The sequence below is a fragment of the Epargyreus clarus genome, unplaced genomic scaffold, assembly GCF_041222505.1.
Source record: "Epargyreus clarus isolate Ecla_fem2 unplaced genomic scaffold, WU_Ecla_fem_2.2 ptg000017l, whole genome shotgun sequence".
Classification (NCBI taxonomy): domain Eukaryota; kingdom Metazoa; phylum Arthropoda; class Insecta; order Lepidoptera; family Hesperiidae; genus Epargyreus; species Epargyreus clarus.
Genome location: NW_027332225.1, coordinates 14425494 through 14444993, shown reverse-complemented (window position 1 = coordinate 14444993; position 19500 = coordinate 14425494). Strand labels below are relative to the sequence as shown.

Sequence of the window (19500 nt, the reverse complement as noted above, 5' to 3'; positions counted from 1 at the left end):
CGCGTTCAGTGCAAAACTTGGCGATTATTCGCGCAACATCTATTTTTTACTCCCCGTTTTGTTTTGCAACTTATTTTGTTGTTACCTTTGAACTGTTTTGCATGCCCTACTTGGCGGTTTATTGTTACGACGACAAGACATTCTTTCGAAATTATTACCGCAACTTTGTTCGTTTTGTCTTGTTTTCTTATTTGGTTCTTATTAGGTTGTTATGGATATGACGGTCCCATTGCCCGTTCTGTAGGTATAATGCAATACAAATGTTTCGCGTTAGGAACTTGTAAAATTATTCTGGTATAGAGTCTTACGCGAATAGCAAAATAAGGTAACTAAGAAAATATAGTTTTTTGGATATTTGTAAGTAAAGTTGCCACGTTCATACAATGGAAAATTCCTAATAAAATACAAAGTAAGTTGCCAAGTTTCTAAAGAGTGGAAATAGTCAATGCAATATATCCGATTTACTTTATCATTATGACATGATATAAAATGTTATAAGTAATCTGTTTATTTAACCTTAGGTAAACGGAATAACTATTACTCATTTTGTGATCCGAAGACACAGCTGTGCATTAAATCACGTCATTGACAACGTTACATAACCAGATTATATAACGTTTATTGTTTACCTAATACAATTTATATTTAGTGTGGACAGGTCGTATCAATTATTAATACCGACTCCGCCTGTCAGTCTGTCCACAAATCCCGATATGGATGGCTTGGTGCGAATCTGCTGAATTATTAAACCCCAGACATTCGATGACGCGCCGCTAATACAAATTACACCCGCCTGTTACATATTCTCATTCCGTCACATACAAAATTCTCACTTTGTTGTGAATTATTTACTTTTTGTTTCGGTTGTGCTGTGTTATGAAATGTGGGTTGTTAAATTTAAAATGTGACGCGTACGAATTATGAATAGGTAGTGTAGAAGTTAATTTTCATTTAAACTTGGTATTTTTTATAAAGAGAGTTCTTTACTCTATGCTACATATGTTTCTGCCTATATTTGTGTGCTTGTTTCCTGCTGGTTCTTTTTTTTATAATATAGGAGTAGCAGACGTGCATGCAGTCTACCTGATCGTAAGTGGATGATGGTAATCAACCCCAGATAGAATTAGATATTCCTGCCTGAGGTCGGCCACAGATGCGCCGCTACCCCTGAGGACTAAGCTGGAACGCCTCGGAAAAGTCTGTCTCCCTTACCACGCCCTTCAAAACGGAACACAGCAGCGTCTAACACTGCTGTTATTAGGTAGAAATAGGTGTGCGGTGGCGCAGCCGGAGTCGAACCACAAAGGGTTCTACCACCTTCAAGGCTTGATGAATATGATAAATGTCGAATGTTTGATTTTAGTTTTGATCAATTTCAGGTTGAAGTTTAGTTTTATGTGTACTCGTATGTGACAATGATCATTTACGTGGACTTCAAACGCCTTTGTCCATGTTATTTTAATGGAAACTGTAGAAGATTAATAACTTCTAATTGTGATCATTCTAATCCGTCCTGTACAATCTAAATCTAGCGGTATCTTTATAATATTCCCAGATGACTAGTTGACCTGATTTTTCCTTAGACGCTGTAGATCTTATCTTCCCCACCGGTTATAAGTCCTCACCCCACCGTAAGCGATACTTCAGTGTAGAGCGTTTCAGAACGTTCTCTCTTAATAAACGTAAATCCTATGAAATTCGCTACAAAGTGAACTGTGTTTCGACTGCGGCTTACCGAAGATTTGTAACGGGCTCGTGGTATAAATCCACTGGATCGCAGTCGGTCCCGCCCACCACGCCTCTAAGCTCAGAAGTATTTAACGTGGCATGGTTTAGCGGAATTTAGATCAACTTTCCAGTACTTTGTCGGTTAGTGACATATAAATTTGCTCGCGTAACGATACCATTACCAACCGTCTGCTCGTTTAATATCATCCTGCATGACACGAGTTTGTGTGGAGTATTTAAATTTCCGCTTTTACGACGATAAAACTTGCTATCTCACTTCATTAAAATTTGTTTACTCTGTTGAAACACAGCATCACTAAGATAACGTTGAGATTTAATTAAATGACATTGTAGGGCTACGAGCTTCGTTTTTCATTGTCTCTTGAAGTTACATTTCTGTAGGAATGTTAGGTAGAGATAATATGGAATTTAGACATATTCGTGCGATAGGCACATACAATAAGAGAATGATAAGTTAAAATTTCATTACCATAATTAAAAGATTAATTATTATCTGAATTCGATCCGTAAGGTAACGGTCACAGTCCAATTCGCTGACCGAGTCATAGTGACAATGTTACGAAGAACTGGCCTGCATTTTTAATTTGTATAACGGATACTTACTGCATGAATCGGTGAAGGTGAGAACCGTAATCACGATCTATACAAGAGACTCGAAATATCGGCAATACAGACATTAAAACCACGTACTCATTTTATTAAAATATCTCAATTCCGAGATAATATTAGTCTAAAATCATGTCTTGCTGTCCTTTCAAATGAAATAAAAAGGCTACTAACAGGCAAAGGTACGCTGCGTGTCAACACTCAACGCATTCCTCAACATAGTTCGCTTTAAAATTACGGTATGTTTGCTCATGTGTTAGCTCCCAGTGTAGTTACCAACAAATAATTACTGCGCGCGACGTATCATTACTCACTCCGATACAGCCTTTATCATCGCGGCGCAAAGTTCCGCGAATCATTAATGATATTGAAAGCGCTGTCTTGTTTATGTAAATTGTATTCGACAACTATGACAAATGACTGACGATGTAGTTGTTCCGGTGTTTTGGTATTGGCGACAGTTGTCGCTTTGTTACTGTTGTGAATGAGATGAAGTTGTTTCGCAAACACCAATGTGACATTTGAGGATAATGAGAATTTGGGTTTCGCTAAAGGAGATTGATTTCTCTTTGTTACACGTCCTTGTATCATGTACGATCTTAAGGTAAATCTTTTTGTATAAGCCGTAAAACCAAGCCAGTAACGACAAAAAAATAAAAAAGAAATTGACATTGAAGAAAAACATCGTGAGGAAACCTGTATTCCTATGAGATCTTAAAAAAATGTTCACTAAGGTATATGGAGTCTACTAATTCGCATTGGGCCAGCGTGGTGAACTATGATCTAATCCTTCTCACTTTAAGCGGAGACCCGTGCCCAGCAGTGGAAACATCATGGATTGATTACTACGTTTGCCTTCACTATTAAAGTCTTTTGCCTGACTGTACTGTACTGAAGAAAGTACAAATAGTGTAAACTAAATACTATTTTAGGTTTTTTTATATTTATAATATAGGATTAGTAGACGAGCATGCAGTCCATCTGCTGGCGATAAGTGGCTATTCCACGCCGCTGTTATTAGACAGAAATAGGTGTGGCGGTGGTGCCACCGGAGTCAAACTACAGAGGGTTCTACCACATTTAAAACTTACGTAATAGAAAATAAAATGTAAATTTTTGTCTAATTTTTCTTGTATACATTTCCAGACAAACGTGCGAGAAAAGGCAACTAACGAGTGAAACATGTCTTATTGTGTACAGTGGTTTATTTAATTAGACTCCACTTGAGGCAGTTTCTCTGTCGTAATAACTCCCTTCTCCTAATTTAATTACATCGTTCACATAAACATGAACATTGAAGTCTTTCTTCACGAAAATATGCTTGTGAAGTTTCTTGTAAAATGTGGTTGAATGAGCGTAGAAAAGGGAAATTTTCTTAAAATATTTGCTTGGGATGTTCTCAGTGACGAGGCAAACACTGCATTTTGCATACATTTGCAGGTGGTGTAACTATTTGTGATTCCACTACGGAGGTGGTACAGTACTGTCATAGTCGTGTACCACTTGCTGTGCTGTCTATTTACTCCAGACCGACAGAGAATAGGTTTACGGTATCATATGCCTGTCGTTAGACCTAAAAGGGGGCTTTCAGGGTATTCCACCACGGAGGTCATGTACTGTCACAGTACTGTAGGGCTACGTTATCCTATCATAAGAGGCGACATAAAGGGAGCTTTCTGGGTTGCGGGCGGCATGAATGGGTGCTCTAACCGTCCGGCTGGCAGCTCCAGGAAGGCATCTCGGCGGAGCCCGACAGGGCAACGTGCTAAGAGAACTCCGGTTCCAATCTAGTTCAAACGGATCAACCTTATTTAGGCTCTACTACATATCTCCATGGAAAATATTTACCACACACCAGCTCGACTGCATGCTTCACTTTCATAAAAATTTAGACTATGCAACATAATTGTTTCTAAATCCGGGAAATATACTTAGTATCCATGCAGGAGCTATCTGAACGTCAATAACACCTATCAGTCAATTAATTCCAGATATCAGATATATTGGATACAGTGGTATCGACTGATCATCCGATGAACTATAAATGGCATCAATCAAATTGTACAATGTCTCCGGGGATTGAGATTGGTTATAATTGCAGTTGGAATTGCATAATATTATCTTACGGGAAGTATAATTAGTGATATTCGTCACTAAGGAATAGATAATAGGAGGCCTAATTACATTATGAATCTTATTTTAATTTTGTAAGAATTTTTAGTAGCAGCAAAATGTTTGTAAAATGGTAAGACTTTAATTCTGCTACAGAGCTCTGAGTGAGCGTTACTACACATCATCAGGTGGACTACATACTAGTTATAATTTGTATAAAAAACTTTCATCAAAATCAATTTGTTGTTTTTGATTTTATGCTCTTTGCCCGTTATAATAGGTTAAATAATAATAATTATACCATTTAACAGAAATGTGCGCGGTAAACTATACATATATTCAAAATCCACCAATACGATCTCTTAAATCTTATTGTTTAAAATTGAATACTGAAATTGAATCTATGTATTTAAAAGCCTTTTTAAAACTTCTTACTGTCGTAATAGTCTTAACAATCCACAACCAATAATCCTAAACAATAATAACGCTCCATTTAGAACATTCTAAAACCAAACTTATACAAAATCAAAATGTTATCACAAGTAATCCAATCCCCGAAGCACAGCAGCAAAATTGATAAAACATCGAGAGGATGCGATAAAGAAAGACCTTGTTCCGCAGATAAAGCTGAACCTAGTTCTCGAACAATAGTAGATCTTTCCTTTCATTAAAAGAATAAGTGATGAAAATACTGGGTTTTGTTTAATATTAAAGAACTGTTTCTTTACAATTCTTTGACACTCCGCTCTTGATAGTAATGATTTTGCAAGTTCCTCTTTATTACTTGTTACTTTTTATGAGAATGGAGCTGAAAATAGCAGTAATCAAAATGGTTATAAATTGCCACTGGGAATTTGTTCGTTTTGCGCTTTTAAAGGGTGAATAAGTTTTTTTGCTTACACGACACGTTTACGACATTTCAACTTAGTACTTAAGAGTACCAGTTGTGCCAATCTCAGATAGGACTTATCTAGTAGGAGACTAATCTTCTCAGTAGAGGTCGCGTTCCGATCCGGTAGTAGTTTAAGAAAAATATTGTTGCTGACAATTTGTAAGTGCCGTCGTTGGCCTATACAAAATATATATATTTCATTTCATTTTCATAATGTTGTTCCCGATTTATAACAAATACCTATGAGCGCCAGTCAACAATAATTGTCAGGTGGACTAAGTACATACTCTTTGCTTTTTGAGGAGCGGTACATATAAATAGTATCATTGATACATAAATATTATCTGTATACTATTCAACTTTACACGTATTTATAGTGTGTAATTGTACACAATACCCAATTCGTAAATCTAAAATCAACATAAATGACTGCTCCGTGATCGAACCCGCACTCGTTACAATGACTGTACCCAAGTACATAGCACGATTAGTTGAGATTTCTCTCAGTTAACAAGAGCTATACGTCTGTACAGGTGCGGGTCCAGATTCCAACTCTTCAGATATTAATTAATCTGGCGGCGTGCACGTGACACTAGGTTTAATTTAACAACCATTTGTTCCATCATTATACCTGTTATATATTATATTCTACCTAATACTGTAAATGATGTACATTTGTTATAATTAATTCGGTAAGTGCTCTTAGATAACGATATCCTATTACCAGTCTATATTTTAATATTTTACTCGACTACGCTAGGAAATGTAATTCGAAAGTATGTATGTCCCATTGTTTGGCATGCTCTACAGCCTAAATGTCTTGACGCTATTTACCATATAAGTTGTTGTAGGATTTACCTCAATTCTGATAATGACAGCCTACTTTTCTATTCAGTAAATTATTTTTAGCATTGGATTTGTTGCTTTATAATAATTAAGTAAACTAACTTATATCGTCTTATTTAAGCAACAAACCGTAGGGCGTTCTAAAGAATAACTAATTCATATGCAAGCTGAATAAGACATTACTCTTCGCGTCAGGTAAAAACAAGGACGAATAGATATCTACCTAACATTACCTACATTTAGATTATTTATCACGAACGTCAAATTTAGCTACAAGTAGCTGTTGTAAATACTCACGGCAACGTCTGGTTGTGGCGGGCACGTGTCGCCATGAAATGTGGCCGACAGCAGTTTACGAGCGTCTGGGATTGTATCACTCGTAACGTTACTCTTGGTTACCGTACGTACAGGTACGAGTTTCTACGGAAATGGTTAAAGTGAGCCAGAATGTGCTTTATTGTCACTTCACACAACTTTCGGATTTATAAGAAGGAAAGAAAAATAATTTATGCGGCAAAATACAAAAATACAATAACATATTATTATAATGAGTATATACCTATCGCATTTCTATTCTATATCTTTTTCTATTTTCTATCTTATGTACAGTGTCACTGGTGAAGGAGTCACTTTAAAGAACCGTTTGTAGAATGACTCTGCAGGGGACACCGTCACAACTATTTCTGCCTGATACAGCAGTGTTAAGCGTTCCTGTGTCCCGCTTTCAAAGGTTTTGTAAGGGAGACATACCTATCCGAGGCGTTCCAACTCTGAACTCAGGGGTAGTAACGCATCTGCGGTCAATCTTATATAGGAATCTAATCGGAGGATTAAGTTGAATGTCATCGGGTATGTGTGTCTCTCTGTCTCTTACTAAAAACATTAAACTAGATATTATTTAGGTGTATTCGGGCTATCTCTAAAGTCAAACCTTTAAAATGAAGTATTGCTATTAAGTAGCTCCACTTGAACTACCGCTAATAACGTATCCCTTAATAATACGAGTAACTAGCTGTACATATTATATTTATAAACAGGACAGCCACCGGAATCTTATTAATGCAGATCTAATCGCGGTAACAGACTCGATTATGCACATCGCCTGCCACAAGATCATTACCAAATTGACACACATTCCTAAATTATTAGGTAGGTTTATTAATTAACTAGATTACTAAGGCCGCTGACACGGTGTTCATGTTTTGATGTTAAAGGTTTCTGCCCATCAAATATTAGATATCTTTATAAGAATTTTGTTATCATGTCAAAAAAGTAGAGGTTGAGTAATTACTCAACCTCTACTTTTTTGCTTAATATTCGTATACTATTACTTAATATTCGTAAACTTAATTATGTTTACGAATATTAATATTATTACAATTAAAAAAATTATAGTTATATGTATTAAAATAATGTTTCTCTATTTTTTCAGATCTCCTACTCCCTTCGGGTATGTACTACATGTTGTGTTTGAATATAAAATGTGTGTAATTGTTATGGACTTGTAAGGTACAACAATGTTCAATTGTTAAACATGTTGAGAATTAATGGGTACTTGTACAGATAGTACAATTATAATTTTAATTGATATATTTGTTAGAAAATTGTAACATGGCACAATAATAAGTTAGCACAATTAAAAATAGGTATTTAAAAAATATATATTTTGCTTATAAACCAGACCATTATTATAGAAACAAGAAACCCAACTAAGTACTCGAAAAAAAATCCCTTGTCCGTGAATTCAGGAGAATCCAACGATTAATCATATGTTAAAATGCGTCAAGCCATTTAGGTTGCAAGCCAAAAAATGATATACATACTAGTAGTGCCCGCGGCTTCGCCCGCATTATATATTTAAATTTTAAAATAATATGACATGCATAAAACGGAAAATTTGTACCTGCATTGGAATGACAGTGGTGCCATCTGTCGAAAATTGGTCTTACCAACTCCCAAACCCTCGTGGGCTCTTGGACAACAACTTTGCTTAAGATCATCACTTGATCAAATGTTGTTTTCGATTCTATTAACTACTTAAGAATTAAAAATTAATTAAAAAAACCTTTTCCCACGGACTAAATTGTGAATCTAAACCATTCTCATGTCCCCGTGAACACACACAGCAAATTTCATCAAAATCAGTCCAGTCGTTTAGGAGGAGTTCAGTGACATACACACGCATATTAGAAATATATATAAAGATGTACATACGGTCGAGAAACATTACCTTCCATAGTCGGACAAAAAACACAATTATACAATTAAATTATCTACTCCACACCTTTCACATACAAATTTATTGTCATCGATGACCAAGCGAATACCGGGAAAAGGTCACAAAAACCTAAATGGCTGAACTAAAGGTTCGAGAGGGTATCATTAATGACTTTTTGCCGTATGTGCTAGTGGGTAATGACTTTTTGCGCGCGAAACGTTAACGATCATTAATCAAAGGCTGGGGCGTGATACTTTTGCGGAGGTACTTGTGAAGAATATTAATGGAATATACAAGGAAAAGGAAAACTATAGGATCTAATATGCATTAATACTGAATTACTAACCATAAGATAAGAAAATGGTAATGAATATAATACACCAAGTTCAATTAATTTTTTTTTAATATCATTACACGATTAAAATCAGATAAAATAATATATTGACATCATATTACAAAATAAGTGCAATTATGCGAATATTTTGAAATCATCAATTAATAAACCACTGATAATTACATTTCATTTCGTACAACAATATACTGACATGAGATTCAATTTCGAAAATGATTTCAATAATGAAACCAATTTAATTTAAAACATTAAAAAGAAGGCTTTTAAGAAGAAAATGCGTAGATAAATGAAACTTTATTAATTAAGGCAAAATTGCAGGCTACTGATACTAAGTTGAGGCAAACTGTTTGTTTTATCCACAGACCCATATTGGGTACAAAATATTGGTCTGTGGTTTTATCTATTATAATATTATATCTATTGTAATATGTATATCTTCCATAGTGTGTTACTATTAGCATGTGGCAATGAGCCACACATATTCCTACCATTTATAATAAAATTTAAGACTTACATATTATGAGGCCACTATCTTAGTTCTTAGGACTGTTATCGGCTTCAGGTTGAATCCTGTTGTGTAGGGAGTTGGTTACAGAGCTCTGATGTCCATGAGCGGAAATAACTACATACCATCAGATGGATTGCAAGTATATTTACTACTCTAGTCTTAAATATATACTAGAATGGTCATAGGATAGTAAAAATATCCTATTCAGTATTCCTTTCCAGTATGAAAATTCTTTAAAAAATATTATAAAACAATCAGAAATCATTACACTATTTGTTTACTTTTACAAAACAAACATTCGTTCATCATCATCATCATCATCATCAACAACCCATTATCGTCCCACTGCTGGGCACGGGGCTCCCCTCAGAATGAGAAGGATTAGGCTATAGTCCACCGTGCTGGCCAAGTGCGTATTGGTAGACTTCACATACCTTTTTTTTTTGAGATTTTTTTTATAAATCTCACAGGACGACCCGCGTGGCGGAGCGGTCACCATGCCGGTCTGACACGCAGAGGGTCCCGGGTTCGATCCCCGGCCAGACAGATTTCTAAATGATGAATTTCTGTTTCTGGGTCTGGGTGTTTGTGTATTTGTCTCTGTGTGTGTCCATAGCACCCACGACACAGGGAATCCTAGTGTGGAGCTGTGAGTGTAGAAAGCGTTTAAAGCGTTTAGGTTTCTTTGCGATGTTTTCCTTCACCGTATAAGCAAGTGATAATTAGTTTCTAATACGCACATAATTTTGAAAAATCAGTGGTGCGTGCCTGGGATTTGAACCTCGGACCCCTCGATCGAGAGGTCGGTTTTCTTAACCACTAGGCTATCACTGCTTAAATGACGTTTAATTAACAACATAAATTTATTTTATTTTTATTTCCAACAACTAGTTCTCTAAATTACATTATTTTGTAAAGAATAATGTACAAATTCAACAATGCTTTATGCGAAACATACCAATTAGATATCTTGCGAGTCACGGCACGAGTGGTACAGTTTAATACCTCACGGCACGGTATTCAAGATTTCCACGAAAAAGTGTCACAAAAGGGTTAGATGGAAGCTTCGATAGGCACTCCACTACACGTTTTCAGGCAATTAGTGCGATATACGGAACAAGGTCGTATGAAATAAGAACCTTTGTGGGCACTAGTTTCATTGAACGCGAGACGCGAGTTTAGTTGATACGAGTATGTGACTGAAGGAGAAAATTAGTGTGACAGATATATATTGAACATTTATAGCCATGGACACAAAAAAACGAATAAATACACAGAAAGAAAATAGTAATCTAAATTAATCACTACTTCTCTACATATATGATTGGGGATCGAATCTTTTTTTTTTTGTTTACGAGGGGGAAACCTTCAAAAGTTACCCTATGCCGGGGGAGCGGCACGTGGTTATGTGGGTTTCTTACCGCACTAAAACCGCCCCGGTGGCCGTCCTCGGCGCTGCGTAGAGGACTCCGGGATCTCCGGAGTCCTCTTAGCGCGTTGCCCCATCGCGCTCCGCCCAGGTGAGCTTGACGCTCGCCACACCGTCTGGTGGGCACGACGGTATGCGACCATACATCCCGCCGTCCTTTCCGGGGCCACTAGCCGGACGGTTCGAGTTCGCAGTCTTGCCGCCCGCAACACAGGAAACCCCTTTTAGTCGCCTCTTACGATAAGCAGGGAATACCGTAGCCCTATTCGAACCTAGAACCTTTTATATGTCAGAGCAGTACAGTGACCGCTCGAACACACGGATCGCGGGTGTGTTGTGTGCGGGTGTGAGTATTTACAGCTGACATGAATAAGATAAATGACTTGAATTAAATCATGGAATTGTTTCTACCTGAGGATTAATTAAAATGCCTCGTGTAAGAACACCAAACCAGAACGAATCAAGACGCTTAGTAGGTACACTAACGCTAAGTATACACTGACACTCAATACACAAATACATGTGGCGGTGATAACTTCAGAGTCAAACTTTGAAGTATTCCCGGAGCGCTATGACATGGGGCTCTACAAAAGAAGGTGTAAAAAGAGCTCTAATTCAAAGCCAGCGATGTATTGGCGGTGTAGCGAGGGTCTAAAACCGATGTTGACTATTTTCTATCAGGTAGCATATATGCTTCATCACTAGGCACAACTATAAAAAAATCTGAAAAAAGAAACAGCTGCTAACATTTGTTATTCTTTAGCTTACATGTATATAGTGGAACAAGACGGTTAAGTCCTCCATTAGAACAGCATAAAGCACTCTAACCTGTCCAATTCATCAAAAATTAACAAAGCGAGTCTCAAGTACGTTTTGCTGACGCTACGTGACTGTAAATAGTGTTGTCGTATTTGCTACCGGTACATGTTACGGAATATAGAGGTCAGCGATTTAATACTGATATTTGTAGTTTTTCTAAAGGCCGCTGCCGCTTATGGATTAAAAGTTGTACAATAAAAATGCCATTTAATTTTCTTGATTTTTTAATTGCTTCTCTTTCTTTGCAAAGTGTGAAAAATAAATACTTATAACGAGGCAGGCCACCCGTGGTAAGTGATTACTTCGCCCATGAATTTCAGTAATCAAGGAAGGAATAGAATCGTATCTGAGGACGAAGTTACCACAACCTTTGAACCAGAATATAGCAGCGCGTAACACTGTTGTTACCAAATGGTAGAAGCATGTGTAGTTTCTTGGGAGTAGAAGTACGGACGATTTTACCACCTTTTTTCTACACTATTGAAGTATCTAAAAAGGACATCTATAATCAACCCCAGATAAGATTAGATTCTGACCTGAGGTTGCCAATTTATGTGTATCTATCTACCCCTCAGGATTCAGTTGGAACGTAACGGAATTTTAGTAAGTCAACATTACGACATTCTTCAAAATGGAACACAGCAGCGCTTAACCCTGTTATTATTTAGGTAGAAGCAGGATTGGTTTAACCACCTTTAATATTATGAGATATCGTCTTCTACGCTGTTATTAGGTAATCACAGAGTAGCAAAACTAATTTACTTCAAGCAATGTTTAATTAATTACCGAACACGTACAAATGCTATGTGGTTGGCCTCATTCCGTAAAATAATAAAACTGTTAACCACAAACCGATACCGATCGGTATCGGTAACGATATCGATATCGATACAAGTGTATCGCACGTTGTCATCAAATTGACCGCGTATTAGTAACGACCGCTTTATAACTAGTATGTTCTAACCACACTACTATAGAAATGTAGGAAATATCAAAATCTAGGGATATATGTATTTTTACAAAACTGCTGTTCATCTGATGGTATGTTATAGGTATGTGTGCATTCTTTATCTATTCTAAATAGGATTGAAGTTCAATTTCAATTCAGTAACAAATTCGTTGTTATCCTTGCAATTTGTTCCTGCCTTACTTATTATAACAACTTATAGATGATAAATATTAAACGTTGGAAATAAATTGAAAATATCTTCTTTCTGATATCGAATTCGAAACCATCCACATGCCTGACTCATATGGTGACTGTTACCCGATGAGCGGTTTCAATGGTTTAGAGATTTCAAAATCACACGTTACGCACGTGTCATTTTTGACGCGCGAATACTGAAATTGAAATATCGGATATTACTTAGCTGGTATCATAGCTCAATATGAATTCCATGGTAACCATATGGATAGATCGTCGACGTAAGTACGCGTAGTAAGATTTTAGTTAGATTCAGAGCTAAAAAAATGTGAATATTTTCCAAGCCTCACAAATTCAGCATTCAGAAGCCTTATAGCAAGCATAAGGTACATAACTCCGCGTGTGAGGTGGTATTTAAATTCATATCATTTGAGTCACGTATGAATAAATGAGTTTTGATGGCAACTTTCCCACGAGTCGCGTAACGCGCTTAATATAGCTGAAGAGTTGCGCCACTTGCGTGCGCTCTCGCCGTAGAGCTGATAACGTATAGACATGCCATATGAAAATCTTCTTATGAATTCAAATTGGAACTCTTATTCCAAAATTTTTAGACTTAATGTTAGGTTCTACGTGTTTATCTGAAAGGAGTTATCTACAGCCCTTAATCTTTCTGTCTAATAAGAGCAGTTTTCAGTACTACTGAGATACGGTTTGAAGGTGTACAACTGTATGTACTTATCCGAGGCATTTTACATTAATCCTCAAGGGAAGTAAAGCATTTGTGGCCGATCTCAGTTAGGACTATTATCTTATCTGGGGTTGATTATAGACATCCATGGGCGACAGTAGCTGCTTACCAGGATGGCTGCATGTTTGGTTGATACTCTTATACTATAAGAAAATTCTACATTTATATGAAGATCTGCACTCTGGTTCTGTCTAAGGTAGATCAAAGACGTCCATTAATATTTTACATCAATATCTTGCTGTTCAAATCGAATTATTATCAAAATAAAAATCCGCTCACAGTTACCACACGTTCTTCCTATTCAATATAGTTCTTTATTATTTATCATCTTGTATGATTTACATCATAAGTATAACACCATGCATTTCTATATGTTATCCATCCTTTATATCTCAACAAGTTCCCCCCGTCCCTTACACTCTAATTGCTAGTTGGGAACGGTTTTCTTTAAAGAGTTAGTGGGATTGAGATCACTCACCTCTGCGCTGGTCAAGTGTAAATGGGTAAATTTCACACATGCTTCAGATTTTTTTTAAGTACTCTAAGTTTTGGAGAATTCCTTATGATGTTTGCTTTTACCGTTTAAGCGAGCGATAATTATAAGAGACATAATGATTTTAATGAATGAATGGTTGGGATTTGAACCCATAACTACTTTTATATTACAACGTTGTTAAGCACTACTGTATTCTAGTTGTAAGGGTGTTGTGAAAATACACTTCTACAAGGCGTTTCAACAAATGATCTTATGCACTTCCTCATAATAAAATGGAATAATAAAAAATCGACTTAATTTAATGTTAAAGGTATTTCCACTTTAAAACGTTCGAATTGAAACTGCGAGTACCTACCACTTGAATTATGAAGCACTTATCGCACGAACACGGAACACATGTGTGTTCTAGAGCCAAGGGTTAGCTACTTACCGATTATATTGTCATTACAATGTCCTAATTGCCGTCCAATTCTAGTTGCCACACGAGTACGTCGTGTATTTTATTGAGTACGTGTGTTCTAGGGCTTACTTTAACAGTTAAATGGTTTACTTTTTAAATTATCTGCATATTTTCAATAATTGATTACTACCAATAGCTGAATTTATAAATTGTATGCAGTTTTAAATGTTTTTTTGGGCATGTCCCATTCCCTATTCTCATTTCTTATCTATTTAAAACCACTGCCACTTCTGTTCCTTCTGAAGTTTTGTTTTCTTGATATCTATACATAAACGGCAGTTACATATGTCGGTAAACAATAATCTTATTTCTTGCAAAATACGTTAATTTACCCAATTTGTGTAGAAAAAGATATAATTAAGAAAAGCAAAATGTGCAATAAGAAAAATTAATAAGGTTTTGTCTCTCCTACCCGTATACAACACCAGCGTGTAAAACAAATATTACCTCAGTTACAAATTTATACTGTACCTAAAAATATTTCGAAAAAATATCCAACTATGGGAACATAGCCGAAAAGTTAGTTCAGTAAGTTATTATACATTGATATTGAATTATTCCGGCCTACATACAGTACGCGATAATGACTTGAAAATGAGTCACAACACGGAGGGCAAAGTAAAGTATAATTACATTGTCGTTACGATGTTTGTCTCTGCACGTAGCGCAGATCATTTGGCAGCGGCCCCAAACTATCCTAATTGCCTCCCGATTTCAGATATCGTTGGAAAACCAAGTTAAGGTGAGGTGTGATTGAGGAGAGCAGCGGGTTATGGCATGGCCTGACGCGATTCAGCTAAGACTTGCAAAATATAACGTAGGATCAAAAAGATTAGGAGTTAAGTTAAAGATTTACTTCAGTCTCTTGTGGCTTATGAAGGGTGTAATTTTACTCGACAATTACTTTATTAATACCCTTTTTATGGTCGTAAAATTATTACAGTGTGTATAAAATACAAAAGGAAGTATAAAATCAAATGAAATCAAAATTTCTGCCCGAAATTGAGATTGAGAACTCACAGAGATTTTTTATTACGGCTCGGCTTAATTGCAGAATTTATTCTATACTCACGAAAACTGAGTATTGACATCAGAATATATTTAAGAAAAAACTCCATTAGAATAAGACAGCAAGGTAATGTATTAAATTAAATTATGTATTTAATAGTGCAGTATTTAGAGATTTACGGTAACAGTACCCTAAGTAGTGCTAATATTTAATGATGAGTGTCTTAAATCCTTACTTATTACAGACTTGTAAGTAAATTTTTCAAATCGATTCCGCTAAACGCTGTGCTTATGACATATGCCACAGCAGCTTATCGCCCAAACATTTTCAGCACGGCCCACACCTATATCACTAATGACTGTAACGTACTGCGAACACCGCAGATAGCGGAGTATACGTTCACTTGTTATTTACTCAGTACGTGAGCATGGGGCGAGCTGATAAACTTGTGGGGTAAGGAGTCCATTTTGTTTTTGCTAAGATATAATCAATAACTCTCATACCTATTTCTGCTTCATAACAGTAGGGTTAAACGCTGCTGTGTTCTGGTTTGAAGGGTGTGGCACGGGAGACATACTTTTCTGAGACTTTCCAACTTAGTCCGCAGAGATAGCGGCGCATCTGTGGTCGACCTCAGGTAGGAACATCTAATTCTATCTGGGGTTGATTATAGATGTCCATGGGCGGCAGTGACCACTTACCATCAGGTAGGCTGCATGCTCATCTGCTTTTCCTATATTATAAAAAAAGGCTGATAAATTTGCGGGGCGTTTTTGATTTTACTAAGATATAGCCAATAACTTTCAGAGTTAGCGACTTTGTATGTTGACTGTCATTGGAAAGAGGTCGCATGTAACATGAGAAAGGTGCCTGTGCAATGGTTGAACTAGGCAAAGGTGAAATAAAGGTGGACTAGTAAAGGTTAAACTAGATATTTGTTTCTATCGTCATTTGAAAGACTAAGCCGCGATAATGAGCGTCTAGTATTTCTCACCAAATTAGCACTTGAGGCCAAATTGCGTAGGTATGGGTCGCATAGGGATTGATTGCTATAATTAACGTATAGACAAATATTGTAACAGAACATTATATATACGTACTAGCTGACCCAGCAAACGTCGTGATGCCATATACATAAAAAAATGTTAAGGGTGAACAACCCTTATCATTAAGGGGTCTGAATAATAGATAGTGGTCGATTCTCAGACCTACTAAATATGCATATAAAATTTGGTGAAAATCGGTTAAGCCGTTTCGGAGGAGTACGGTAACTAACATTGTAACACGAGAATTTTATATATAAGATTTGTTTTGTTTGCTTTTAGATGCATTCTCATCTGCGACTTTAGCCAAACCTTTAAAAGTTTTTGTAACAATCAATGAAAATATTCAAACTTGAAATGTCGAAGACTTTTGATCACGAATTCCTAATTGAAGAATTGAAGTTTTAATCAAGAACGCCTGTCACAATTACGATAAGCCTTTTGTAGTCTTTCACTCCCTCACAAAACGATGTCCACGAAAACCTTTTGATTCGTAGCCAAAGCCCAATCTTCAATAGTTCGCTTGTCAACACAAAGAATCAGGGTTGCATCGTCCAAAAAACTCAAATCCATTTCCACCACTTCGCTTTCCACGCCGTCCCGAAGCCATTGTTCTCTGTATAAACGCATAAAGTGATAAAATGTGAATTACAGTTGTTCTATCTCGGCGTACCGATCAATTCAATCGATTCTCAACCTTTTTCTGTACTGGTAAGGGCGTTGTGACGAGTCTTTGTCGGATGAAAAGCTATTCCTTTGCAAAATCACCCCAAAAATCCTTTTAGCGTAACATAAGTGTCGCACACGTCAACATTGGTCAAGGGTGGGGGGTTATTTATGTGTGGCGTTTTATGTATGCCGTAGGGCGCTGGTGACATGTTTTAGCGTAATGTGGGTGCGTGACGGTGGCGGAGATGGGAAGGGTTGGGAATCGGGACGCTTTCCGCAGTTTTCTTTCAGGAACCAGTTTCGAGATAAGATATTTTGTCTTTATTGACATGATGTCTTGGAACAGTTCGATTAGTTTCGGATTTATTTCGCCTATAGCCTATCGATTAACTATCGGTCTAATTTCCTCATACTTAGGTCATTCTTACAATAATGAAATACACTGACAACACAATACAAAAGTTATTTTGGAACAATGTTCTCTCTCGCCTTGATCACGATCCATGCAAATGCGTCGAAATATCGACAGTAATGAATAAAATCATTACCGCATATACCGACTACCTACCCGTTTAATTTTAAAATATCCTACATTAATTATACGCAATGACTTTGAAACAAAGGCATTTATAATATTCGCGAAAAATAACATTAAATATCCGAGAATATATTTACGCTTCTAGATACTAGTATCCGCATTCAATTCTAATAAAAAGTGTTCCCGTATTATTCCATTAGCGTCCAACAAATCGGAACTAAAATACTAAACTTATAAGAAAATATCGACGGGCGAGCGCAAAATGAGCGAGCTTAATGTTAGGTGAAATTGAAAGCGTAAAAACGCTAATCGCTTAGCTTATTGCGAACAGAAGGCCTGCAGCATTTGTTTCTAGTATATAAAAGCCTTCATTCGCTACTTGCATTTCCGTTAAAGTAATTGAAAACGTTCCTCTTACTTTTTCTCGGTACTTGCTGTTTGAGAGGGAATTTTTACTTATTCATGCGGCAACTGACTCTTTTGTTTTATTTCTTTCTACTCGTATTATATTTCTCTATACTTTACAATAAGTATTTCTCGTTATTATGTTAAGGCTGCAATACTAGGGATGTAGTACCTGAAATATTTACATAAAATATTCAAGTAGTCACGATAAGTCGAGAATCTATCCGAGAAGTAAGTAAGAATCTTAATATTTATCTTATTTTGAAATCTACAATACATTCACAGAGCCATTCGAGGAGTACAACATTGATGCCCAGATAAGTACTTGTAAAATAATCAGGTTCATATGAATAACTAATTATCAACAAATGCAAAGCGATTTGAAAGATGGTAGAATCAGTACTTTTCAACCGGGGAGGCAGCGTCAAGACTAAGTTAGAACGCCTGACTAAGTGGACGATGAATTTACAATTTTCTGATTAATCACATTTGAAAAGTACATGTGTACCAGTACCCTTACTATGAGTTTTACGTTTTTGCGAAAATGACTGTTTTTGTATTTTTTTACGTATTTCCCATACAGTTCCAAACAGTTCTGATACAATCCGCTAGGGGCGCTGATTGAAAAAATACGGGTAAATACGTAAACAAATATAAAAACATTCATTTTTGTAAAAACGTAAAAACTCATACAAAGGGTACTGGTTGGATAAATTAACAAACGTATTAATGAATAAATTTACGTATGAAGACAGGAGGAAGTAAATTAATTAATGAATTAATTACGCACGTTTCAAGGATTATTAATTAGGATTTAGGCTTGCTGCCTTATTTACCTACATACCTCTGTAGGTTTAATTAGTTAGTAACTGCCTTGATTATTATTTTATGTATTTGAATGTTTTTAAACTGTGAGAGGTTTCCGGGCCTTTCCTAGATAAATATGGTGAAAATGGGCCCTTTATAAGTGAGTCCCTACGTGGAGTTCTTGAATTATTTTATATTTTCGGATTATACTAAATAGATCTTTAAAATTCCATCCATCCATCCATCCATCAGCCTTTTGAGGTCCACTGCTGGACATAGGCCTCCCCTAATTGGCGCCACTCCAACCTGTCCCGTGCCCTTTGAAGCCAGCGGTTTCCCGCGGTCTTCTTCAGGTCGTCGGTCCACCTAGTCGGGAGGCGGCCTGTACTCCTCTTGCCTACGCGTGGTCGCCACTCGAGGACCTTCCTTCCCCACTTAGGACTTGAACGCACTTGAACGCGAATCACCAGCAGAGTGACAATGGGCCAAATCTCCCTTCACTTTGAGTGGAGACTGCGCCCAGCCGTGGGATATTAATAGGCTGACAACATGGAAACTTCTCATCATACATATATATATATAACACCCCTGTATTTTACATGAATATTACAACACATGATTAATTAGTTTCATATTATGCATATGAC

The 19500-nt window shown here is 36.7% G+C and overlaps 1 protein-coding gene across 3 annotated transcripts in view; it reads left to right on the top strand.

Annotated features, from left to right (window-relative positions):
• The window catches only part of LOC140749051 (protein amalgam), a 243056-nt gene that overhangs the window by 35356 nt on the left and 188200 nt on the right, over positions 1-19500 (top strand). For 2 of the 3 annotated variants that reach the window (XM_073082069.1, XM_073082067.1), the window contains exon 2: positions 7638-7655. The exons of the other annotated variant lie outside the window; for it this stretch is intronic. The gene's annotated coding sequence lies outside the window, so the exon portion shown is untranslated. The remainder of the gene's footprint in view (positions 1-7637; positions 7656-19500) is intronic. 3 annotated transcript variants of the gene reach the window in all.